The sequence below is a fragment of the Bos indicus genome, chromosome 10, assembly GCF_029378745.1.
Source record: "Bos indicus isolate NIAB-ARS_2022 breed Sahiwal x Tharparkar chromosome 10, NIAB-ARS_B.indTharparkar_mat_pri_1.0, whole genome shotgun sequence".
In the NCBI taxonomy this organism is placed as follows: domain Eukaryota; kingdom Metazoa; phylum Chordata; class Mammalia; order Artiodactyla; family Bovidae; genus Bos; species Bos indicus.
In genome coordinates this window covers 83972484-83999509 of record NC_091769.1, presented here as the reverse complement: position 1 = coordinate 83999509, position 27026 = coordinate 83972484, and the positions used below count along the sequence as shown (strand labels likewise).

Below are 27026 nucleotides of genomic sequence, written 5' to 3'. Positions count from 1 at the left end.
AAAGAAAACGAAGCAAATGAAATTCAGTTCAGCATTTTTAAAGAGAAAGCCATCAGGCAAAATCTCTACCACCAGAAGCAGAGTTACTTGGTGGCAAGATATTCTAGTCAGAATTGTATGGACTGCTGTGGGTTGAAGATGGGTTAGAGAGGGCAGCTTCAGAATTCTCAGTGAAAACTGCTGAGATGTCCCCTCTTCCTTTCCTACAAAAGATGGGGTACTTGAATGTGATCCGAGGGGGACCAGAAGTGGGGAGCTGGTTTTTCCTGTCCAAAGCCTCTCTCTCCCACAGCCTTAACTCGCTTATTCTTCCCAGGATCTGTCTGCTATGTCACCCAGGGGGCCGTTTTATACCAGCCTAGGTGTTCTCGTTGCATTTGCCAAGAATTAGTTTTGGTGGATAATTTAGTCTAGGTCTGACTCTGATGTTCCTGAAATAGTTGACACCTGGGGAATAAACAGGTGGCATTAGCCCATGGGATATGCTTTGTGAAGGCAGGTGGGTGAATACTTCTCTAGGGCCTCCCTGGAGTCCTTCCAAGGAAGAGTGTGGAGCTTGGGAAAGCCGTCTTTTCCTTCCCATCTACTCCACTACCTACTTCTCCTGGGAGAAAAAATGAGATTCCTGAAACTGACACTGTAAGTGGAACCTTGTGACCTCAATAGGGGGCAGTCCTGGGGCCGATTTAGAACGTGAAAGAGTTTGTACCCAAGTTTTATAGATTTCAGGATACTGTCTTTTATTCAGCTTTGCCACCCCTAGTTCCCACTTTCTGAGTGCTCTGAGTTAGACTGAACAACCCCAGACTTTGTGGAGTAACTTAGACCTGGGCGTGTTTAAGACCTGGAGCGTGCGTTCACGTGCCTGCATGCCTGTGTGCACACATGCGTGATTGTGAGTGTGCATGTGTGTGGGTGCAGCACACAGACATGTCCTCCAGGGGTAAACAAAGCAAGAGGCTCTTTGAATACCTACCACTTATCAGACTTTCCAACTTCTTTTTGCTTTCAGTGCAAATGAACTACATGTTGTAAGGGCAGAATTGAAAGGGCTTGGGAAGAATGGGATTAGAAACGGGTAAAAATAAAAATAAAACGGATGGAGGCTTAACCACCTTGACCGGGTTATCTGACAGTAATACCTTTGTAAAGCTGACTGTCAAAATGAAGGACAAACATTGTGCAAAGAACCGCCAGCTGAAAACACCAAAGAAATACCAACCAGGCTTAAAAACCACCAAGAAAACTCATTGTCTGGGGCGGGTGGAGCGAGCGTGCATGTGAATGTGTGCCTTCCGAAGAGAAGAAAGAAAAAGATCGTGGTTGAATCTGGCGCTGTCAGAGCTGCGGACAAATATATTGTAGTAGAGACAATGCCTTTCTGGGGAGGGGAAAACCCTTTTCCTTGGAGATGTTGGCTTTGTCCTCTTACCCCAAACACCTGTCACCAGGTGATGCTCCCAGTTAATGCCTTTGGTGTGGAATGATGTATGGTCTTGCTATTAAGAATAACACTGTAATAATGTAATAAGAATATTAATAATGCTGTCTGTTGCTTAACCCATGTGCTGATATATTCATCATACATGTCAGCTCATTTGGGAGGAGAAGGCAGGAAGGAGAAGGAGGCAGCGGCCGCGGCACGCACCACGGAGGACTTATTCGGTTCCACGTCAGAAAGTGACACCTCAACTTTCCACGGCTTTGACGAGGACGATTTGGAAGAGCCTCGCTCCTGCCGAGGACGTCGCAGTGGCCGGGGTTCGCCCACAGCTGATAAAAAGGGCAGTTGCTAAACGCATGGGACAGACTCTCTGGGCAATTAGCCATCACCCTGTGACTTTGGTCATTGTTCTGGTTCTGATGTATTTTTTTTTAAGTGAAAGACAGTTTAGGTTTTCCCTTCATCCTGGCTTATTCCTTTCACCTTCCACACGTTCCTCCCCTCCTTTCCCTCTGTTTAGGGTACGCACAGCAGAAGCACAAACTACTGAAAGGAAGCAGAACAAAGAGCAGAATTAACAGTCCTTCAGAGAGATGGCATTGTGATGTACTATTTATTTTCCATAGATATGGGAAGTTAGGTGGATTAGCTCTTTTTTTTGGGGGGGGGAAGAGAATCTTTTTGACATGAGCAGAGTTGATTTCCTCAGTTTCCCTATTTATTGGCAAAATGAAGAGAGGAGGAACATTGGGTTTGGAAACAAAGAACCAATAATGTTAAAAAAAATGATTATTTATATATTCTAGCTAATATTAGTAGACCTCCTTTTTTTGAGACAGAGAGGGAGAGAGAAGGGAAATCAAATAAATGAAAGTAATATTCCATGTAGAAGAAAGCCTCTGTGGGGGAGGATTGATCCAAGGCGACCTCATCAGGAGGAGGTCCTCGGTCGGAGAGGGTGGCGCCATCTGTACCCCATGGAGTCGGCGGCTCCCCACAGCAGACCCCTCCCTACTTCTCCTCCTCGACCTTCCCATCTTCCTCCCTGCTTGCAAGAACGTGTCAGCAGCTCCCGGGAAGCCGGGCCGCCCATATGTGGCCTCCGTCCAGTGCCTGGGCCTCAACCAGCGGTGCCTGCGGGATCCTCTTCCTCCATCAGCAGAGCTGCTGTTTTGTTGTTGCTGGTTTTTTCCTCGCCTTCCTCCTGGCAAAGAGCGATTCCCAAACTCAGGAATGGACTCTGAGCAGAAAGTCATGGACTCAGCAGTGACAAAACCACCTGAGGCTGTGCTCATGGAAGAAAGAACGTTACCTCACCGTAGAGTTCCCTCTCCCCTCGCCCCTGTCTAAAAACATATAAATACCCATTGGATGATCGAGTCTCCCATATTTCTTCTGTTTTTTATAGTGCCCTCCAGGCACTTTGTTTTATGTTTCCAATAGCACCTCCTGAAATAAACCAAAGCAACACTTGCTCAAGGCCCCTGGGGTGATGAAGACCATCCACCTCGTTGCCAGTCCCAAGGATAACAGCTGTGCGGTCCTTGTCCAAAGGTATGTCCTGGCTGACTTGTCTTATAATGAGGGAATACCATCCTAGTTGTTTTGTTTTGTGTTTTTTCCTTCTTTCTTTTTTTCCTTTCCCCTCTTCTAACTTGTCTTTTGTTTTTCTGGGTTTGGACCCCCTTACTCATGTGGGAGTGGCCCCTGGAGCATCTTTATACCCAGCTATCTACTGTCTGTGTGTGCATGCATACTTATGTGGGCCCGGGCCCAGGTGTGGGATATGAGTCTTGTTTGGACCCTAGGGGGCTCCATGTGGAGAATGGGGGGTTTCAACTGCAAGAGAAATGGCTGGGGGAGTGCTTAGCTAACTGCCTCCTTTGGCTACACCTGGAAGCAGAACCCAGGGAACTGAGGTTGGAGTTGGCTGTTGTCCTGGGGTAGGAGTGAGGGGACTGCATGTCTAGGGTGGAATTCTTTGCTCTAGGTGCCAATTAAAAGAAGATCTCTGATTAGGTACAACATTTAACCCAGTTGATGTGAAGATTCTGAATTCCCCCCTAAGCGTGGTCAGGGTCTCCGGCCTTCATGAAAGTGTAGGTGCAGAGACGTAGGCACTGCCCCTTGGCTTGGGTTGGGAGACCTAAGAGGCCACCCAGGCAATAGGCTGTAAGTGTCTGGGAGGATCTGCTTTGACAATCCAGCCTTTGCAGAGCCTCATGAATTAGACCTCTCATTAAACTAATATACCAACCCAACAGAAGCAAGGACCAAGCAAAGAAACCCACAAATGGACTCTTTATGCTTCCCTTTCTGGTAGCCTGAGACAGAAAGGGCTTCCACTTTTCTCCTGCTTTAAATATGTAAGTGCTTTCCTGGGCGTTTGTGCTCAGTTGTGAGAGAATGAGGGTAACTACCTCACCCACTTGGGAGATGGTCTGCCTGATCTGTATGTGGCCCTGTTCTTAGAAAATATGGCATAAACCTCCAACGTTGTAATATTCCTGCATGCTCACATGGGAAAAAGCCAATGTAGCTGGTTACCGTTGATTTCTGCTGAGGGGCTTGCAACCTGCTCTTGCTGTCATTCTTTACCCCTTAACTTCATCTGTTCTGTTACTTTGACTTGGGCATTGGATTCATAGACTTACAACTTGCTCCCACTGGTAAAATGGAAGCTTCTACACTAATAAAAATGTATCCAACCAATCTATATGGTCATTTGAAATCTTGTAGTTGCTTGTAGTCCTGAAATTCTCAGTGACAGCTTGACTTTGAACTTGAAATTTAAAAAAATGCATATAATCAAAGCAAATTATGAAAGTTCATCTAATTTCAGAGTCTAGCTTGGGGTTCTGAAGGGGAGCCACGAATGAACTGTCTAAACAAACTCCCATGCAAAGATTTATCTGAGGATGGCTATTGCTCACCTATTTTAGTTTTACTGGCATAACTTGATCTTCAGTGTCTCTTGTTTAGGGTGGTAGATGTTCTCATCTTTCTTAGTTGGTGTAGCAAAGGTGAATGTAATCATGCCTCTTAGCATTACTTGAGTACCTTATCTTGCTTATAGTATCAGAATTTACAATCTTTAAAAAAAAAAAAAAAAAAAAACAGGAAAAGAACTGGAAGGGACTTTGAAGATGATCAGGTTCAAGTTCTTCACTTTTCACTGGGAAAGATCAACCCAGAGAGACTGAGTTACTTTCGAGAGAAGGAAATGGACATTGCTGGGAGGCAGATGTCTTAAGGGGAACGAAGAAAACTCTAAAAGGGAGCTTAGGAGGAGGAAGCTGGCTGTCCTGGCTTTCCAAGTGCCTTGATGGTCGATGTTATAGTTTATTCTCCTTTCTTTATATAGCAATGGTAAACCATTTATATGCCAGGCCTTGTTCTGTTTTCCCTGGAACTGTTCATTTAATCCTCTTGACTACCTGTAAGGTAGGTGCTTGTATTACCCACAGTTTACAGATGAGGAAACTGAACAGTAGTAATTAAGGAAGGTACTTGAAGTCCTAGAGCTAATAAGGAGCCAGATTTTGATCCTTGGCAACCTGACTCCAGCACTTATACTATTTACTTTTAATACTATTCTGCATTGCTCCTTGCATGTGCCATATATGGACTGTAAGTATATATAGATATATCTCTCTTCCTTTTTCTCAGGTCCACCTGAGAACTTTAAAAGGTAATCAGTCTTATTAAAAGGAATTTCAAAACTGAAGAGTAAGCAGTTAGATCCCCCAAAGATAATTCCAATTAAAATTCTGTGCACAGCTTTATAGAGAGCTCATCTTCTAAACTACCATTTCTAGACATTCCCTCCTGATGCCTATTAGGGACAAAGATCTACTTTCTTGCAACCTCAGAAACTGCAAGAGTTGTGTGAGTAGTCAGCATATCTATTGTTTTGTTGTTGCTTTTGTTAAGTATCGATACTCAAATATTAGTACAAAATAAATTAGAATCAATAGGATGAAAACGGTCTGATTAGTTTTCTCTGTCCTCAGCTCAGTAAAGCGTCACCCCAAATCCTTCAGAAATGTCACCTAATTTTCTGAATCCTAGCCCAAAGATAGGAGAATCAAAGATAGTAGAACCTTCTAAATTTGTTGCAACATACAAAACCCCTGGGGGGAACTCTTTCTGTAAAGGTGATTATCATTGCTGTCTACCTGTTGTTTTTTCCTACCTAGGACAGTCTAATCCTTTACATCTGTTACTGAGACTATGTAGAGAGCAGACCCTCTAATCACTATTAACACTGGGAGTGAGAAATTTGCATTTAATTTTTTTAAAGGTACTTTAAAGTCACTAATGCGATTTGCTACTGGTATTTTAGAGAGAAAGACTTAATAAAAACATGACGTTCACATCAATAGTATCCCTTTAAGTCTTCCTGCTTACCTTGCATCTCTCTTTGCACCTAATGGGCTGCAGCCTGGTATTGCCTTTATATAGCACTTGAGGGAACACAAGATTATTACTCAGGGAGAGAACTAAAGGCTGTTTGGAGGTTCTCACTTCATGGTGGAATAAAATTAATTAATATTATCCCAATATGCCTCCTGTTATGTCTGATGAATATCATCTTGAACTTGTACTTAAAGTTTGAGCAGACTCGTGTGTTAGGAATTTTTCTATGGGGGATTTTGTTGACTCTTCTGGAAGTGAAGTTACTTGTGCCATGTATTTTCTGAGTGAGGCATTTTTTGAGTAGAAGCCTAGAGTAGAAAAGTCTGAACTTAATCCCTTTGTGAGTTTGTTTCCATGAATCTCTGCCATGGTTTCTCTATCCCTAGAATATGGACATTCCTTGTGTGTGTTACATGTTCAGTCATGTCTGACTCTTTGCAATCCCATGGACTGTAGCCTGCCAGGCTCCTCTGTCCATGGAATTCACCAGGAATGAATACTGGAGTATTCTCCAGGCAGAAATACTGGAGTGGGTAGCCATTCCCTTCTCCAGGGGATCTTCCAAACCCAGGAATCGAATCCAAGTCTCCCACGTTGCGGACAGATTCTTTACCATCTGAGCCACCATGGAAGGCCTCGACATTCCTTACCCTATCACAATACATAATCAACATTACCTAACCATGATTCTTCAGACAACCCCGTGAGATAAAATAGATTTTCTTTATACCCATTTTGCTGATGAGGAAACTAAGGTTTGATCAGGTTAAATGACTGGTCTGAAGTTCCAGGGTCAGTAGGTGGTGTCTGGGTCTCTCTTGAGTAGGATCAGTCAAGGGCTTTAAGGTCTTTCACTCAAGACCTCACTGGATTGAAAGGAGGCATCTGATGCTGTAAAAACCAAACCAAATCAACCCAACCCAACCCAAACTGAACTCCTAAATCCCAGCCTATTATCCCCTTAGAATCCTGTTGAGAGGTGGCAGTGTCTAAGTTTTCATGAACTTCCCCAAAGAACTGAGGTTGACCGATGGTCAGTGTGATTGCTGGTGGTGACATTGGAGTGGAGTAGGTGGAGGCGTGAGGTGGCAGGGAGTGAAGACCTCAGACTCTGTTTTGGTCACATACCCAAGTACTTCTAACACTGAAACACTGAATTATACGATTCTGTTGTGCTTAATAAAAGTGATTTCTGACCATTTACTCAAAATAGGAAAAACCATATAGGGAAAATCGTTCAACTTGATTGATTTATAAAATAGCTGAGAATGACAGAAGATCCTTGTCAGAATGAAATTATTGGCTAAAAAGCATTTGCAATTAGGTTTTCAAAGTGTTTTAACACTGGCCCTTGGCCAATAACTGACTTAAATTTTTTTTTAAGTTTTGAAATAGTTTTCATACTTAAAAACTTGCACAAATTATACAAAGATTTTCCATATACTCTTCACCCAGATTCTTCAATTAACTGCAGTACAATGATCATAACCAAGGAATCCACATTGATGCAGAACTACAATCTACAGACTCTATTCATGATTGATTTACTCCATTAGAGTGACTCAGAAATTTTGCCTTTAAGCTGAGGTTTAAACTAGTATGGCTAGGGACTGAGTAATAGCAGCTCAGCCTTGTGAAGGATAGGATGAAATTAAACACAGGGTCAGTGGATTTATTTGGAATCTAGCTGGGCAAACTAGATATTAGTAAGTAGTTAAAAACATATAAGAGTTTCATGGGATGGTATGTGAGTATTTTTGCTGTGGATCACAGTAGTCAGGGAGATTTTCTTGGAGGAAGTCATCCAGATCAACAAAGAGCTGTAGCTTGACTATTGCTATTTAATCTGTAGGCAAGGGTGTCTATTGTGAGAGAGAATGAAGATAGTGCTGGATAAAAAGCAAAACTGGGAATCACAGCCTGAAATGTAAAATGGCAAAAGTCACAGTATTTTTAAAAAGTGCTTAAGTATTGTTCTTTAGCATTTTGTCCATGTCCTTAGCATTAGTGCTTATCAAAACATATTGTGATTTTTTTGGTAGTCTTTCTCATCAAACAGATGGTGTGTTTCCTTGAGGGCAAAATGATGTCATGCATGTCCCTCGGACAGTACCCGACACCATTGTGCCATAATTGTTTGTTGAGATAAACAGAACTGAGCAACGTTTCTGAGCTAATTAGTGGAAGGATTTAGCGTCTCCTTCTATACACAGTGGATGCTCAAGAAATTTTCTTGGCAGAAAAGTTGAAGCCATAGCGGGACACAGCATTAAGGTCAAGTGAAGGAGGTAAATGAGAGCCAGAGGCAGTGGTGGGGGGTGGGGAGGGAGAGAGAATGAGGACATGAAGATGGGGTGAGGGGCAAGTAGGAGATCTGTGGAGTGATGGAAAGTAAGTCTCCTTAAGGCGGCTGAGAGCAGAAGACTGAGATGTAAGAGGACATTCCCAGTGGCCCACACTTGGCCCAGAAAGAGAAAATGGATGTAGGAGCAAAAAGTTGAGAAGCAGCCAACTACTTTCTAGGTGGCTTAATTAGGGTAGAAGAAGAATGTGTGTGTGAGTATGTTTGTGTGTGTGTGTTGGGGGGGTCAAAGGTAGAAATTTGAGGAAATGGAAAGGATGTGGGGTATGGTTATGAGACAGACTCACCAAGCAAGCAATGAAACAAGGCTGGGTGGGTGGGGATCTGGGCCACTGGGGGAGGGACTGGAAGACTCCTGGCAGAGGGTGAAAGTCTGATGGATGCCCAACTTGGCAAGCGCTCTCTGGGGGCTCTGGAGAGAGGCCAGCTGGTTCTGTTGCTGGAGTGAAGGGGCTGGAGGAGATGGAACAGTGAAGAGATGAGCACAGGGGAGAGTGAGGAGGGGAGCCTGGGAAGGGACAGCACAGAAGCAGATCTGAGAAGGGGACAGTGGGATGGGATGGGATGCAGAGGAAAGATTCAGGAACAGGGGTGTAGGGAGGGCTTGGCGGCAGGTGGAAATGAGGCCCTTCTCAATCTCCCTTTAAAAGCATTGGTGGATGGATAGAGTCCTGGCTTTGGAAGTGCATCAAATCCAGTCCTGTACCCCTGACCAGTGATGCCTTGGGTACCAGAAGCGATGGGGGATGGGAAGGGGAGGTAAAACCTGGAAGAGGCTGAGCAGCTCATTTGGTTTTTTGGGTTTTTTTTTTTTTTTTAGCTCATTAGATTTTGAACTTTGTTCCCTGCTGGCTTGGCCGCTTTACAGTTGAACCCTCCCCTCTCCTCCTCTCACCAGTCAGAGTGAGCTGGACACCATGGGGAGACCCATCTCTGCCCTCAGGAACTGCTTCTTGGGGTGAAATGTGATAGTTCTTGGTTTTATTGCTTATTCCTTTGTGCCGACTACTCCATTCCAAAGACCAAAATAACCTGGCAGACTTCATCTCAGCTAGAAGCAAAATCCTTGCCCGGCTGGTTTCCATCCAGGCTAAAGGGACCCACCTGGTTTGAACTGCCGCTATGTTCCAAGGCTGACTCCGGGGATCACTGGGCTAGTTGAGGACTGGAACAGATATCTTGGCTTGATTTTCTCTCTGAGTAATTCTGACACCCTGGGGCAGGATTGGGGGATGAGAGCGTGCGAATGAAGCAGTGTCTTTTTCGCCTTAGACCAAATGGGGCACCGGTTCGGCTTTGCTGTGACTACTACTGGTCCTGTAGCATAGATAATACTCATTTCCATTTAAGTGACAGGTGACAGATTCTATCATAATGGTCCTTCTGGAGTATTTCAACAGGGAAAAGATTGTTTCATTTCTAAGTAGAGGAGAAAAAAGTAAAGTGAAAGTGAAGTCGCTCAGTCATGTCCGACTCTTTGCAACCCCGTGGACTGTAGCCTACCAGGCTCCTCCGTTCATGGGATTCTCCAGGCAAGGATATTTTATGGAGTGGGTTGCCATTTCCTTCTCCAGGGATCTTCCCGACCCAGGGATTGAACCCGGGTCTCCCGCATTGCTAGCAGACGCTTTACTGTCTGAGCCACATTTTGCTAATACCCAGTTTTGCCTGCTACGCCACCTAGGGATTAAAAATCCAGCCACGCCCTCTGTTTCTCGTGTCATTCTGTTGTCCAGGAGCAGCTGATCTCTCCTATTCCTGGCTGATGTTGAGCTGCTGGTGTTGAATGAAGGCACGAGAGACAGCTATCTGGTGCTCGTTGTGCATAGCGTGGCCTCATTCGTGTGGCAAATTGTTAGTTGTTTCCGTCCAGCCGCCCCCCACCCCCCCCCCCGCCCCGATTCATTTCATTTCCACCACTTCCTTAAGTTGAAATCTTTCTTTTTTAGGCAGTTGTCCTATGCTGTTGTTTTTTGTTTTATCTTTCATTGCCTTTCCCTCTGCAGTCAACGCTCTGACCTGGAGACTCCGGCATCCTTCAAGCAAGCCGTGAAGAAGGTGGAGAGAAGCCATGAGAATCAGCACCTCCTCTTCCTCTTCCTCCTCCTCCTCCTCCTCTTCCCTTGCCTGGCCCCCTCCTGCGCATGCGTTTCCGCCAACACAGGAGCCTGGATTGTGGACAAGCCTCCAGCGCAACTCAGCTCGGCTCAGAGAAGTCTCGGGAATGGCTTCACTTTGTGCAATAAGAAGACTTTTTTTTTTTTTTTTTAATTCTCCATTACATTTTTTTTTTTTTTTTTTTAAGTGTCTGTGAGAAAATATCCAGGTCAGACTGGAATCGCTCTACCGTAGAAAGAACTGAACACAAACAGACTTACAGGGGAAAAAAAAGAGTTAACTATTTTATTTATTTCAATATTTAAAAGAAAAGGTGCTGATCTGGCACAGTATTTTTGTTTAAAGTACCTTCAACTTTAAAAGTTAAAAGCAATTTTTGTGAAGACATGAAAATCAATAGAGGACTTACTGTAAAATAAAGACTGAATATTAACTCTAAGGAAAAATACCCCGCATTTTTAATAAGAGAATAAAGATCAACTCTGCTCTCTCAGGCTTTTTAAAAAGCCATTCATGTATGTTCTTTAGGTATTTTTATTTCTGCAAGTTGGAAGTGGTAAGTGAGGAGTGATCAGTTTTTTTTTTTCCTTCTTCAAAAGTCTATTGAAAGTGTTTGATTATGTGTTAAGACTTGACTGAAATAAATTAGCCACAAGGGCTATCAGCAGTCTCTCCGCTCCCCCCTAAAACAGTCAAACAAACAAACTCTCCCCTCACCCCAGGCAAGCCCCATTTATCTGATGTCAAGAAGCAGCCTGCCTCCTGGTTATCGTGTCTGATGAGGCCTAGTTCTGAAAGGAATTCCATCTAGCGATTAAATATATCTCTGCAAGTTCAACAGATTTAAACACAGACAGCTTTGTTTAAAATAACCCAGTGAAGAAAGAGAAAGAGGAGGAAAAAAAGAGAACAAAAAATAAGCATTTGCTGGGATGATATTGAGTCCATTCCCTGACAACTCCTAGAGGAGACTTGCAAAGGGAGCCTTCTGCTGATCTGGCTTCTAGATGTCCCCAAGGGTGAGGAAGGCCAGCCTGACGGATGGAAAGCTCACATGTTCAGTTGCTGATGGGGAGAAAGGCGGGTGAACGGTCCTTTTATGGCCATGTTAGTGGACGTGAATGTGACCTATGAAACACATTCAACATTGTGTCTGCAGCCTAGGGAAGGAGCTGCGGTGACTGGCTGGGCCACTGGACTTTGCTCCCGGTCTTATACATTCAGCCTCTTGAGTTTCCCTCACTGCTAAGCAGAGTCATAATAATCAATGTACCGTCTAACACTGGATATTCCTCTCAGGAAAAGTCTTGGGTGACAGTGTTAGTGGGATGGTTCCGAGCCCGAGAATATCTCTTTTACCTTAGCGAGGGGAGTTGGAGGGGCACAGAATTCTTGCCAGTCCGTTCAAGGCCAGTCCCTGGGGGAGATCACCAAGAGTATCTTTTTCTTTTCTTTTTTTTTTTTTTTTTATCATTTTGTTCTTTCTGTGACATTTTCTGATAGAAAATGTCATTTATCAAAATGATAATTATAATAATAATCCACTTTCCAACCATCTCCCACAAGTTATAACATGCGTAGAATTGTGATAAAGTTTTGCATAATGTAGGGTTTGTATCAAGTTTGTGTAAGTTTCGGTTAAAATAAAAGTCTGTTTCCAATGCTCCTATAGCATCTCTGTAAATGTTGCTTTTCCATCCTCATCCTCCATGAGTTCAACTTTCACACTGGCCTATAGTAGGGGCTCCTGAAAGGATTCTGCCCATTCTCATGCCCAGGGTCTGTTGAGCCCCATTGTTTTGTTTAGAAGCACAGTCCAGAACAGAGGCTGCCGCTGGCTTGGCTGACAGATGGTGACTTGGAAAGTGAACAATGTCCAGGGTTGGTACCAGCATCCGAGCTTTGAGTCCAGAGCTGCTGTTACCCACCCACCATCACCACAGCCACTGCCACCCTCTCCATGGCCAAAATGGAGCTATGGAGAGCTTGGTTATGTGTACTGACTTAAGATACCCATCCAGTGTTGCTGTCACACCCTGTGCTAAGATAGTTTTGCACAATAATGCACGATGTAGTATGTGCTTGGCAAAAGCTGAGAGGTTAATGCTTCCACTTCTTGGAAGGTAGTGGTGTAGCCTCCCCAAGCTGCCAGTTGGCACAGCTGTAAACCTGCCCCCCACCCAAGATAAGTATCTCCTTGAGTGTGAAGGTGGACACTTCTCTGATGGGTCCTCTAGGTCAGAGTGAAGCAGGCCAGCCTCTCAGGCCAGGTTTGCCCCCTGAGCGTTGCCAGCTCACACACAGGCCAGATGGAGATGGAACAGGACACTATGACGCTGCCGTTAGCACGTTCCATCTTCCTTTAGACATTATGGATTTTATACATTTCTCTAGCAGTAAAAAGGATATTCCCCCCGATATACCCTCCTTAGGGTTTTCTTCTTTTTGCTGTGGGTGAAATATACATGATATTTACCACTTTAACTTTTTGAAGTGTGTGGTCAGTAGCACTAACTACACTCACATTGTTGTGCAACCATCCCCACCATCCATCTCCAGAACTTTTTCGTCTTTTTCAACTGAAGCTCTATATCCATTAAACACTGTCCATTTCCCCCTCCCCAGCTCCTGTCAATCACCATTCTACTTTCTGTCTCTATGAATTCGATTATTTGAGGTACCTCATCTAAGTACAATCATACAGTATTTGTCCTTTTTGCCAGACTTGTTTCTCTTAGCATATCTTCAAAGTTCATTCATGTTGTAACATGTCAAAATTCATTCCTTTTTTCAGATTGAATACCATTCCGTTGCATGTATATATTACATTTTCTTTATCTGTTCATCTGTTTATAGATACTTGAAGTAGAAGTTTTGATCATTTATTACACACTACCCACTTCCTGTGTGTGCATGCTAAGTCCCTTCAGTTGTGTTCGACTCTTTGAGACCCCATGGACTGTAGCCCGCCGGGCTCCCCTGCCCATGGGATTCTCCAGGCAAGAATACTGGAGTGGGTTGCCATGCCCTCTCCAGGGGATCTTCCCAACCCAGCAATCGAACCTGCATCTCTTATGTCTCCTGCATTGGCAGGCAGGTTCTTTCCCATTAATGCTCCTGGGAAGCCCACCCACTTCCTACAGTGACTCAGATTTGAGATGCCTAAATTCAGAGGTTACCTAGGGATTTAAATATCTTCTTAGGAGGGAAGTGATTGCACCTGAAATTCTTCTACTTTGTACCCTGGAAGAGGGTACTTTACCTCCGAAGGGCAAATACTTTCTACCTAAAATGTGTTTTGTGCTAGTGCTCAATCGCTTCAGCCATGTCCTACTCTTTGTGAACCCTCAACTTTAGCCCACCAGGTTTCTCTGTCCATGGGATTTTCCAGGCAAGATTACTGGGGTGGGTTGCCATTTCCTTCTCCAGGGGATCTTCCTAACCCAGAGATCAAACCTACGTCTCTCTTGTCTCCTGATGGGCAGGCAGATTCTTTACCGCTAGCCCCACCTGGGAAGCCCATATAAAGTGTGTTTTACTTCATGACTAAGGCTTTCTCTGTAGAAACTGTCTTTGGGATGCTCGTAGGGACAAGATGTCTAGCATGGAGCTGTAAATAAGGACAGAGGAGACCCCGCAGAATCTAATGTCTCTAATGGCAAGTCATGATGCAGAGATTGCCTTTTCTAAATGTCTGACGGTTTGTTATTGGCAAAGTATGCGTATGCTTTCAGTCTGTTGGTGGTCACTGACCAGGAGGTTGGGGGAATGTGTACATGTGAGCCAGAGAATGAGAAAAAGAAGTCATTTCTCCTCATCCATTTGGAAATATTGAGTTGACCTAAAAATTTGTTGGGGTTTTTCTGTAAGATGTTTTGGAAAAAGTTGAACAAGCATTTTTGCCAACGCACTATATTAATTTGTCTGAAGAGTTAGCTCTGGGTTTGAATTCAGATGCCTACAGGGCACGTATCTTTAATGAGTAAAACAGGCCAAGGATGAGAAAATGAACAGTGCCAGGGAGACAGGGAGCAGCCTTTATGCTCAGCTTTGGGCACAGGGGGGATAACAGAGAGGGTTGGCGGTGGGTATGGAGAGCCAGAAAGCTCCTGAGAGCACCTGTGCCCTAAATGAGGCAGCTCCCACAGCTCAAGGTGGTGCTGCCTGCAAGAACATGATCCCAGGGTACCCATGTCCTCTGGTTTTTCAAGAGGGGCCAAAATTTTTAAATATTTGGGAGATCTCCCTATTTTAAAATGTTTAATGTAAATTAAAAACACTGAAGAACCACTTTGTGTGGAGGAAATCAAATGTGAGCATGTAGCAGATACCCTTTGAAGGCTGTGGGGTAGCTTGCCAAGGGCTACCAGGTGGTGAGAGTTGAAGAAGTTGAGGTTAGGTTGCCTGGACCAAACTCCATCACGACAGCAGATCCTTAACTTAGCCTGTGAGTGCGTCTGGTGGTATCCTGACTTAGACCTGTTACATTCTGGGAACGGTTGTTTGGTGGCCCTCTGGATAGAGCTAGGTCATTATTCATCATGTGTTAGGAATTCAGGATGTGGTTCCATGAAAAAATGTTCCCCCATCCAACCCTCTGAAAGATCTCCTGTTTAAAACTCTGGGCACAGTTGTCAGTTTAAAGATATGTTTTTTATTTCACATTATTATTGATGATGAGTTATCTGTTATATCACATTCCTTTTATCCTTTTTTTTCTAAGAACTTCAAATTATCCCATATGATTAGAACTGAATTCACTTTATTGTATCCCCAAACCAGCAAATTCACAACTTCTTTTGATTTAAATAAAACATATTTATACATATATGATATCTTACAAAATTTCTTCTGAAATAAGTTACATATGAGATTCCCTGGTGGCTCAGACAGTAAAGGGTTTGCCTGCAATGTGGGAGACCCAGGTTCGATCCCTGGGTCGGAAAGATCCCCTGGAGAAGGAAATGGCAGCCCACTCCAGTATTCTTGCCTGGAAAATCCCATGGATGGAAGAACCTGGCAGGCTACAGTCTATGGGGTTGCAAAGAGTTGGACATGACTGAAATGACTTCATATCATATATCATGAGATGTAAAATACTTTTAAATTTAAATAACAAAAATTCTGGAGGGATATATATATTATGTATAATTATATTGTATTATATAATGTATATTGATACTATATTATATTTATATGAAGGGGGCAGCAGAAGATGAGATGGTTAGATAGCATCACCGACTCAATGGACATGAATTTGAGCAAATTCCAGGAGATAGTAGAGAACAGAGGAGCCTGGCATGCTGCAGTTCATGGGGTCGCAAAGAGTTGCATTCAACTCAGAGACTGAAAAACAACAACAACATATTAAGTGTATTTTATATATTATTATTATCATTCTAGAATTTTTATTTAGATTTCTCTTGTATTTTATATCTTTTATGTATCTTATTTCAGAGGACACTTTGTAAGAGAGTCAAACTAGATTTTATGCAAAGTGAAAGTGAAGAAATTGTGTTAGTTGCTCAGTGGTGTCCTACGCTCTGCGACCCCATGGACTGTCTAGCTCACCAGGCTCCCCTGTCCATGGGATTCTCCAGGCAAAAATACTAGAGCGGGTTGCCAATCCCTTCTCCAGGGCATCTTCCTGACCCAGGGATCAAACCCAGGTCTCCCGCATTGCAGGCAGATTCTTTCCTGTCTGAGCCACAGGGAAGCCCATTTTATGCAAAGCAGTATGCAAAAACTAGTCACTTGGGTCACAGCTGTTTTTTGTTTTTGTTTTGTCAGGGTGGAAAGAAGGTTATTCCGAATAAGCAATTTGTTTCCCTTGTGGTTTATAATGGAGGGTTTGAAAACTTACTCTATAAAGACCCAGACAGTGAATATTTCAGACTTTGTAGTTCAGACGTCTGTTGCAACTACTCAGCTCTGGAGTTGTAGCATGAAAGCTGCCTGAGTTAGTACGTAAATGAATGGACATGGTTGTGTTCCAATAAAACTTTATTTACAATAACAGGCAGCTGACCAGATTTGGCTCAGGGGCCATTGTTTGCTGATCCTGATTTAGAAAGCAACTATTATACTGTTAAGTTGGGTGGTGATAATTTTAAGGTATTTTCCAGGTCTCAGGACTGAGGAAAAGAAGAATTTCAAATCATCAGGTGAAGGGCTAGGAGTGCATTCCAGGGTCAGCAACGTCTGCTGTATTGAGATCTATGTGAAGAAATGTTTCAGAGCCAAAAATTCCATCACAAGATTTTAGAGAGCTGTCTACTAGAATTTCCAGTTTGAGTGCTGAATACAAACTACAACAGTGCAGAGCTTACCTAAAGAATCTGTCAATAATCCAACCAGCCTGTGTACTAGTCATATATAATAGTGACTCTGGGGACATGATGACTGATATGGTTCATCTCTGGTAACTTAAGTAGGAAAAAAGGCCAACTTAAGAATAGTTAGATTTGTGCAGATGGTGCCTACAGGCCTGGTGAGCGTAGGCAGTGGTGTGTCATCTGTATCAGATAAATGATAAAGGGCATTTAGTGGAACCTGACATGGAAGGCGTGGAGTGGCTGTAGTTAGAGAAATGGTCTCTCTCTGGTGACTACCGATTCTTCTGTGATTGTGTGGCTCTCTGAAATTGTTCATCGTGGGAGTATTGAGGATGTTACTGTGATACCTTTATTCCTAAGAATTCAGACTCCTGCGTGGTCATTCAGAATCAGGAGACTTCCCCCACCTTCTTAACTTCACATCCCCTAAGAACTGATAAGAAATCATTTCCCTCCTTGGATGGTGGAGAAGATTCCTGATGCTAGGCATCCTATTGAATTAAAACCTTACAAATTGAATAGGAGATTATCCTGAAGGGTAGCCTATGAGCTAGTCATGCTAAGTGGCAGCATCCATGTCAAATTTATCCATGATGTCCTCTTTAGCCCTTGCTAAAAGAAGCTCAATTGTTTGGAAACATACATAACTTTCAGATCTCAGGATAACTTTTAGTGGTGCTTATTGCTAAATTCCCCTAATCATTTGCAAGTTTCCTTAAAAGAGACAGGGGTTGAGTTGGACAGGTTGTATATTTGCTCCATTTGCTCTAAGCTCTGCTCTGTGAGCACATCTGAGTTCACCCACTTGTCAGTTTTTGGGCATAGACTGGAAGGAGAAAGAGTCTTTGGACCAAAAGTTAGAAAATCCTATTATGACTCATGTTAATGTATGGCAGAAACCAGCACAATATTGTAAAACAGTTATCCTCCAATTAAAAATAAATGAATAAATAAAAGAAAATCCTGTTTATATTTTACATAAACATGGTGTGAGCAGCACCCTCCCTTTTGTGCTTACACCAGGTATTTCCTTATACCAGAGTAGAAAATACTTGATGAGAGGTGATAACAGTGGTCATCCATGGTTTAGCACCAATCTAACTGATAACAATTATGTTGACTGTGCTATTAGTGATCACCTGGCAAGGTATAATCATAGCTGAGATGGCTCTGGAAGTCCTAGTAGAACATTAGCTGAAGGAGTGTGTTGTTTATTTTTCAGTAAGCATGATACCAGGATGTGTTATATTGGGAATACTGTGCAAGGGCTGGGAAGTACTTTTCCACCCCTGTTTAATATTTGATACCACCATGTTCAAATTAGCTGAAAATAACTGTGTAAAGGTCCGTCTAGTCAAGGCTATGGTTTTTCCAGGGGTCATGTATGGATGTGGGAGTTGGACTATAAAGAAATCTGAGGGCCGAAGAATTGATGCTTTTGAACTGTGGTGTTGGAGAAGACTCTTGAGAGTCCCTTGAACTGCAAGGAGATCCAACCAGTCCATCCTAAAGGAGATCAGTCCTGGGTGTTCATTGGAAGGAGTGATATTGAAGCTAAAACTCCAATAGTTTGGCCACCTGATGCAAAGAGCTGACTCATTGGAAAAGACCCTGATGCTGGGAAAGATTGAGGGCAGGAGGAGAAGGGGACGACAGAGGATGAGATGGCTGGATGGCGTCATCGACTCGATTGACATGGGTTTGGGTGGACTCTGGGAGTTGGTGATGGACAGGGAGGCCTGGTGTGCTGCGGTTCATGGGGTCACAAAGAGTCGGACATGACTGAATGACTGAACTGAACTGTGGAAAAATCAAAAGATGCAAAAAAGATTATTAACAACATGTTTAAAGGGGGTGGAAAATAAATCCTTTAAGGAAAGGTTAAAGGATTTGGGCTTGTTTAACTTGAGGAAGAGATTAATGGGTCATTTAATAACCATCATTATTTGTATCATTGAGAAGAAAGAGACTGACCAGTTGCTTCTGGTCTCTAGAGATGACAAGAGGAACACCTTGGGCCTTCAAACAAATTGACGAACTTCTTTTGCCATCAAGGGTTTTTGACAATTGAGGCTGAAATAGAACTCGCTGCTAGTCAAGCATTTCTCCTGCGTAGAATTAGGGGCATGGACCAGATTACCTCTTGGGGGCCAACCTGGGTCTGCAGTGCTTTGAGTTGCAGCTGGGCGACCTGAAAGAGTGCCTGACTCACCACCATGGAGTGGGAGACCAGGGAAAAATTAGTCTCATGAATGCATATTATGATTACTAACTAAAATACACTTCTAAGCTTGCTCCTATGCACCCTGGAGCAATGTCCCAAGCCTGTATGGGGACTCTTCTGGTTTGGGTAGTGTGAGACACCAGCTGGAGAGTGCATGTGGTGGCAAGAGACATTTTCCTTCAGAGAAATACCCAGTATGGGTAAAAGGAAGTGAAAAGCAGCAGAAAGGGATAGTAAGGCCAAAAGGCCACTAAGTAGAAACGGTTCTGCTGAAACTCCATCTGAACCCCATTTCTTATGTGTTTGGACCCCACCGTGTCCAGTGTCGCCCTTGGCACATGGACTTCGTAGTTGCTCATGGGGTCTGGAAATTATTCTCAGCTGGGTTTTGGTTGAATGACCTCGCTGACATTCCTGGTTGTATACTGTCTTCTCCCCAGCTTGGTGGGGAAAAGTGAAAGTGAAAGTGCAGTCGCTCAGTCGTGTCCAGCTCTTTGCGACCCCATGGACTGTAGCCTACCAAGCTCCTCTGTCCATGGGATTCTCCAGGCAATAGCACTGGAGTGGATTGCCATTTCCTTCTCCTGGTGGGGAAAGAAAGGTCTTATTAGAAGACAAGGTTAATTTTATATCTGTATGTATTCTATAAAAATTCTGTTTGGGAGAGGGGGTGATCGGGATGCTTTCTAAACTTAGACAAGAATGCCTATAGATTAGTTTTGTTTGGTATTTGATTTAAAGAAGTAGCAAAGATTGTTCACTGCATTTAGTGCATGAAGTCAACTTTCTGTGGCCCAGAAGTATAAAAGAGGTTGGAAATGAAGGTGACTTATGTAAAAAGGGGTGGAGGAGGGGCGTGATGAATTGCTAGCATTAACACTTATGCTGAAACTTCTACTTGGTTGGTGGTTTGAAATCTTGAAAACTTCTTTAGTTAAAATAGATTGTTTTCCCTCCCTAGACATCAACATTTCATCTATAATTGAAAAATAGATCGATGCATTTTGACCACATACTGTTAGTTTGCATAATGACCCTCTAGTTATTGGCTTGTTTTATGCTACCGATCAATTAATCAAACATTTATCAAATGCCTTCTGTGTGGCAATACTGTGCTAGGTTTTGCAGGACATAGAAGATGAGCAAAGGGGAATTGAAACAAACTTTGGGGGGTATTTTCTATGTGCTGTAAGGGCTTCCCTGGTGGCTCAGATGGTAAAGCATCTTCCTGCAATGCGGGAGACCTGGGTTCAGTCCCTGGGTTGGGAAGATCCCCTGGAGAAGGGAATGGCAACACACTCCAGTATTCTTGCCTAGAGAATTCCATGGACAGAGGAGCCTGGTGGGCTATATAGTCCATGGGGTCACAAAGAGTCAGACACGCCTGAATGACTAACACTATGATAGCATATTCAAAAGCAGAGACATTACTTTGCCAACAAAGGTTCGTCTAGTCAAGGCTATGGTTTTTCCTGTGGTCATATATGGATGTGAGAGTTGGACTGTGAAGAAAGCTGAGCGCCGAAGAATTGATGCTTTTGAATGTGGTGTTGGAGAAGACTCTTGAGAGTCCCTTGGACTGCAAGCAGATCCAACCAGTCCATTCTGAAGGAGATCAGCCCTGGGATTTCTTTGGAAGGAATGATGCTAAAGCTGAAACTCCAGTACTTTGGCCACCTCATGCGAAGAGTTGACTCATTGGAAAAGACTCTGTTGCTGGGAGGGATTGGGGGCAGGAGGAGACAGGGACGACAGAGGATGAGATGGCTGGATGGCATCACTGACTCGATGGACGTGAGTCTGAGTGAACTCCGGGAGTTGGTGATGGACAGGGAGGCCTGGCGTGCTGCGATTCATGGGGTCGCAAAGAGTCAGACACGACTGAGCGACTGATCTGATCTGATCTGATCTGATGTGCTAGTCATCAGTGGGCTTCTTATAGATGTTAGCTTGTGAAGGCCATGTTTAGTCTTTTCAACTTAAGATTATTATTCCTATTTCACAGAAATGGAAATTGGAGCTCAGGGAGATGGAATTGATATAGCAGTTACAACTGGTAGCGTCTGCTATTTCTAATCGAGGATTTTCTGGCCCTGAGACTCTCTTCACTGTATAAGACATCTTTTCTGCTCATGAGGAGGAGAGACAGGTGGTTAGTATATTATTTAAGACAAGACCACCTAATTTTGTGCCAAGTTGGTGCAAAATCTAAGTATCAGCAGAGTGCTGGCTGAAGTAGGTCTTCAAGGAAAGATGAGTAGAGTCAGGTGGGCAAAGAGAAGGCGGCAGCTGACGGCAATAGTGGGGAATGCCAGAACAAAAGTTCAGAGGTGCCAGTGACACTAGGTTTGAAGCCCATAAAGATGAGCCTCAAGGGCGTGGGGGAGGTCCTGGGCTGTAGTGAGAAGACTTAGTAATATAAGTAGCATCCGCATTGTGGTGGGGCCTGATCCACAGCAAATGAAAATCAGGAATGGGAGAAAGTCATGGGTGTTTTGAGTTCTTGAGCAGCAGAATGTGATGTTTAAGATGGTTATGTGAGCAGAGCCCCCCTATGCATGTCAGGAAGTTTGGGTTTGTACACGCTTCCCACTAGACTGCCTCTGACCCTGTTCTGATTGTAGGATCCTAACGCTTATGGGGAAAAGAGGTGATCAGAATTCCTTCGAAAGGACTTGTAACAGAACCCCAGTATATCTTGTTTTCTGTGTGACACTGTCCAGCTGATGAAAGGTTCATCTTGCTTGGTATCAAATGGTTCTGTGGGCATTTTCCACTAAGTATATCCTGAAACCAGAGAACTTGCTGTTATACTATTGACTGCTTTGCAATGCATTTGGAGAGGAGTGTGGGATATCCCTAGAGGCTGGTTGGCTCAAGAGAGCTTTGTATCTAGAGACCAGTTGAAATTTGGGATCAAAATCTGTAATTGTCTTGCTAGTCAAGTTAGAGAAAGGGTTTATTTGCATACCCTTTAGACTGAAAGGTCAGTGAGGAAAATCAAGGAACCCAGGCTTAGATTCTGGCCATGGCCTTTGTTTGGGTGTAGAAGCTCCTTTCGGTACCATTGTCTGGATACCCTTAGCTGATTTACATGTTGGAGGATCACGAAGTTGTGAGGCTGCAATCTCCTGTCCCCACTTCCGTGTCTCTATCCCAGGCTCGAACTCCACACTTCATCTTGTTGACGGGCTCCTCACTGGCCCCCAGGGCCGGAAGAGTTGTAGCCAGGTGTGAGGAATATGGATTATGAGTCCAAAGACCATGGGCCACAGTGGCCAAGGATGGCTGGCTCTTCCTAAGCCACAGCCATTACATTCTCCATGGTATCTTCCTATCAACCTGGACAGGGTTAGCCCTGGGCCACTTAGATGAGAGACCAAAACTCAGAAGGGTTAAATGACTTGGCCAAATCTACATAGAAGTGGGAGGGCCCAGACTGAGCTTCCAGGTCTTCTTTCTGATATTTCCAGGAGTGCATTTGCATGCTTGTCACTCACCTGTAATGTTCAGTGACAATTGCCTTGGCTTTAGGCACAGCTAAAGGTGGAAGAGCCCTGGACTGAAAAGGTTGTTTGGGGAATCCTCTGGCAGTTCAGTGGTTAGGGCTCTGCTCTCCCACTGCCAAGGGTCCAGGTTTGATCTCTGTTTGGGGAACTAAGATCACACAAGTTGTGCAGTATGGCCAAAACCAAAAAAAAGTGTGTAATCTTGGGACTTCTCTGGTGGTCCAGTGGTTAAGACTCTGTGCTTCCACTGCAGGGGTCTCAGGTTTGATCCCTGGTCAGGGAACTAAGAGTCCATATGCCACACAGTGCGGGGGGGGGGGGGGAAGAAAAAGAAAAAACCGTTTATCTGACAGCACAGAATTGAAACCCATAATAGAAGAATATCCACCTTCCCTGGAAAAAATGATTGGATGGCAGCCTCTGGATCTACCCCTTCCCCTCCCATTCCCCAATGTTGATGTAGCACCTGGGCCTCTTACAACACCATCTCACCAAACTCTTTCAAAATTGCTCTCCCCTTCATCTGCCTTCAGACTGTAACATTGCCAGGAATCTGTTGTAGGCAGTGTTCCGGGGCTGAGTTTTAACTGCGTCTAGTGCGATGTTCCAAGAAGGCAATGGCACCCCACTCCAGTACTCTTGCCTGGAAAATCCCATGGATGGAGGAGCCTGGTAGGCTGCAGTCCATGGGGTCGCTAAGAGTTGGACACGACTGAGCGACTTCACTTTGACTTTTCACTTTCATGCATTGGAGGAGGAAATGGCAACCCACTCCAGTGTTCCTGCCTGGAGAATCCCATGGACAGATGAGCCTGGTGGGCTGCCGTCTATGGGGTCACACAGAGTTGGACACCACTGAAGCGACTTAGCAGCAGCAGCAGTGCGATGTTCCGGGAGTTTCATGCATCCACCTATAGAACCTACAAACTGGCTTGAAATTTCGCTGTATGCCTCGCAGAGAACACCCCAGGCCTGCCTCTAATGGTGAGTGAGGTCTATCACAGGCAGGGCCGAGAGGGGGTTTGGCCCCTCAGAGGCTGAGAAGGTTGGCTTCTGGAGAAGTCTCTCTGCCTGATGATTGACGCAGGGAGACAGAGCATCAGAGACGGCAACTTGCCCTCCCTGCTCCCTCTCCATTAATTCCAGGAAAGTCTGCAGCTGCTCCCCCCTGCTTCTGCAACGTCCTGGTCTCTCTGCTGTGCTAATCACAGCTCATTTCTGCTGCATGCCTCATTTGGGGGAAGAGCGCTCCAGGGCTCCCAGAAGAGAAGGAAGTGAAGGATGGTTGGCCAAATGGGTCAGCCCCTCGCCACTGGGACCGTCACTCTCCTCCCTGGAAGGCCCCTGTGCCTTGTCCAGGGCTCACTGGGCAAGAATCTCCCCTTGTGCTTTTCCCGGGACCAGGTGGGGCTGGCTTTGGATGCTAAGGAGAGAAGGGAGACCAGGCTCATTGAGCACCAACTGCACGTCATTGTGTGTGCGCGCTCAGTCGTGTCTGACCCTTTGCGACTCCATGGACTGCAGCCTGCCAGGCTCCTCTGTCCATGGGATTCTCCAGGCAAGCACACTGGAGTGGGTTGCCATTTCCGGATCTACCTGACCGAGGATTGAATTCACATTTCCTGCAATGGCAGGATGAGTCTTTACCATTAGAGCCACCTGGTTCTCTAATTTCCTTACCTCCTTTAATGACCTGTGACATTGGGCACATTTTACAAGCTGAGGGAACTGAAGTGGAGAAAAGTTAAATACTAATTTGCTCCAAACTCGGCAAAGGCATTTGTCTATTTGATTTCAAAGGCTGTGCTCTTTCTTGCCATTTTTCTTTCTTTCTTTCCTTTTTAACCATTGTCCAAGGAGGGAGACCATCCCGCATCTTCCTCCTCTCTCCTTCGGCTTCTGTTCATTCTTTTTTCCTCTCCCCAGCCTCCTCCGGGAACCTGACTTTTTTCTGTAGAAACCAGAGTCTCATTGGCTCCAGGGAGAATCCATCCTCGCTGGGAGTCCTGTTACCCATTGGCTGGCCAGCTCTGCGGGTTTAGGCATATGCTAATGAATGCAGGTTTCCCAGTAAAGGACAGACTGGCAGTTGCAAAAAGCCAGCTGCCCTGGTCAGGCTCCTTGTGCCGGGCAGCTCCGTAGGACCATTTTAGGTGGCTGTGAGCCTGTCGGAAGAGCAGAGAGTTCTCTCTCTCTTCTAGGCAGGGAACTTCTCCTTTCCTGGGACTTCTTTCTCTTTCATTACTTCTTTTTAAGACCCCCGGGCCCCATTTGGTTGACCTGCTTCCAAAGAAACTCAATCTCCATCTTTGTTAACTAAGGAATCCAACCTGTATTGGTCAGAGGATCTTGAAAATTCCAGGGTGCCATTTTAGTGAGAATGTGACCTTAAAAAAAATTATGTTTTTCCTCCATCCCCCTGTCTTCCTGCCTTATTCTCATTGTTGAGTACCCCATCTGTGAAAGCCTTAGAGCTATCCCTTCTGGAAACTTCTACCTTCCAGGAGTCTGTTGAAAAGGGAGCTGGATGCAGAGTGGGTGCTACCCAGGAATATTTTGGCCGCGGGGTTCTGATGTGCATTCATCCTTCCGGAAGGCAGAGTCTGGGAGGAGTCAGCTGGTGAGGTCCCAGGGGCTCTTGTTTGCAGTGGTGAATGAATGAGAGAGGGTCAGCAGGAAGCAGGATGCCAGCCCCCCTCCGGGGGATGCTCCCAGGGGCCCATTCATGCTGTGAAGACTTAGTAGGCCTGGGTGAGGACCCCAGCCTTGCTGCCGCCATGCCATGCAACCCAGGGCCCATCGTTTCACAATTTGGACCTCAGTTTCCTTGTATTTTTTAAAGAAGGGGTTGGACCAAGTGGTCCAAAGTTCACTCTGGTGCTGACGGTCAGAGGCTTGGGTGGAGCAAGTCAGAAATGTGACATCGGCCTCTCCTGTCTGAGAGATTGGTTTGCATTTTAACTGCGGCCTTTTGGAGGTCAGGTTTTTAAGCCCTGGGGTCGCTTCGGTGGTGGAAGTTTCAGGCACAGTTACAGGGGTCAGTGGAGGGGAGGTGGCAGTTTATATCCCTGCCCTCTCAACTACTCCCCAGCATGACCACTAATCATGGAGGTGTAGACGCCTCCTCCATCCTCTCTGTCCACTCGCCCCCGTGACTCCCCCGGCCCCTCCGCTCCATCCACCTCATCTCTGGCTGAAGAGGCAGATGGAGACCCGGCTGGGTCAGAGGTAGATAAACATCTTCCCTGTGGGTCTGGGTGCCTGCGGAATGCACACCTGCCGAGATTTGAGAATCGTTGCTGTTTTCCCAGCTCTGACTTCCAGAGTCAGGCCCCGCTGCCCCACCCTCTGGGCCTGTTTCAGACGAAGCTGTGTTGGTCCCCAGCGTCGCCCTGTCTTAGGCTGTTGTCGGGTGCAGAGGCCTCAGACCTAATCCAAAAGAGGAGGAAGTGGAGACACGGGAGAGTCATTGCAGAGACCTCAGAGCTCCAGGGAAGGGGGGTGTGGTGCAGTGGGCATGAGGCTCTGGACTCCCAGTTGAGCACTCTCTCCCCAGCCTCCAGCTGCCCCTTTCTTTAGACTTGGTTTTCTCCCCCTTTTGGTTTCAGGGAGCTAATTAACTCCTTTGCCTTTTAAGCCCTTCAAGTTCCTCACCTTTAACTCTGTGAAGGTGGGGTTTGGAGGGGGCCTGACCTGGTTTTGCCCTAGGGTAATTCAGGACTGCTTTTAATCCCACATCCTAGATTAGCTGCCAGGCTGGGACAAGCCATCCCCCCAGATCCTCACACCACCCTGCAGAGCCCTCAGGTTCTCCGCACCCCGTCACCCTGGCCCCCCCTCGCCAAGCAGCCTGCAGAGTGGACAGGGGACAGCCTGTGGTGGAGAGGGAAGCAGGACCTCGGCGCAGGCAGGCAGCCTCTGACCTGGGGAGCTGCTGGATGGTCAGTGCACCCTGGAGGGCCCTCATCGCACCCCCACCGCTTGACTATGTGTCAGGAGAAGGTCTCTCCCACTCCTGTTTCCTTTGGCCCGAGGGGAGGTTGGGGTAAGATGTGGTCGGCATCTCGCCTCTGGTGGTCCTGAATAAATGACCTCACTGCTCTGAGCTTTAGTTTCCATCAAATGGGGACAGTGACACCCGAGTCGCAGGTCGTTTTAAGAATTAAATGAGGACCTGTGTTCAGAGTGCCTAGCACCCAGGAAGCACGTTGATAAATGGTAGCCATTAGTAGTAATCATACTAATATCCCTCTAGGGAAGACTCAGAGAATTGAGTTTCTGCATCTTGTTAAAAATTCAGCTAGAATTCTGATTGTGTCTCCTGAATCAGCAAGGACCCAAATCTTTTCTAGGTTCTTATTTTCATTCTCTTACGCATTCCTTCTACCTCCCTTCTTCATTGTCTCTCACCTCTTTCTGTGTCTCCTTTCTTCCTTCCCCGGTCCTTGCCCCAGCATGGACTAATTCTTCCACTTCTCAGTCTCTCCTTCTCCTCTCTGTTCTCATGATGCTGGAACCGTGATGACTTCTTTTCTTATTCATGAGCTGAAATGCATCCTGGCAGTTCTGAAAGCTGGTGCCATCAGCCTTTCTGCTCGCTGTGAGTTCCACCTCT

The 27026-nt window shown here is 45.2% G+C and overlaps 1 protein-coding gene and 1 long non-coding RNA gene across 3 annotated transcripts in view; one reads left to right on the top strand and one right to left on the bottom strand.

Annotated features, from left to right (window-relative positions):
- Positions 1-27026, top strand: part of DPF3 (double PHD fingers 3) — a 283551-nt gene that overhangs the window by 220629 nt on the left and 35896 nt on the right. Inside the window, exons 9-10 of one of the 2 annotated variants that reach the window (XR_011568988.1) lie at positions 1594-2998; positions 10232-22732. The exons of the other annotated variant lie outside the window; for it this stretch is intronic. The gene's annotated coding sequence lies outside the window, so the exon portion shown is untranslated. Of the gene's footprint in view, positions 1-1593; positions 2999-10231; positions 22733-27026 lie in introns of those variants that run through there. 2 annotated transcript variants of the gene reach the window in all.
- On the bottom strand, positions 2039-10326 carry LOC139185366 (uncharacterized). Its single transcript, XR_011568989.1, has 3 exons — positions 10245-10326; positions 9330-9644; positions 2039-2648 (listed from the first exon to the last, which is right to left on the bottom strand). It is a non-coding gene; the product is annotated as an uncharacterized lncRNA (long non-coding RNA).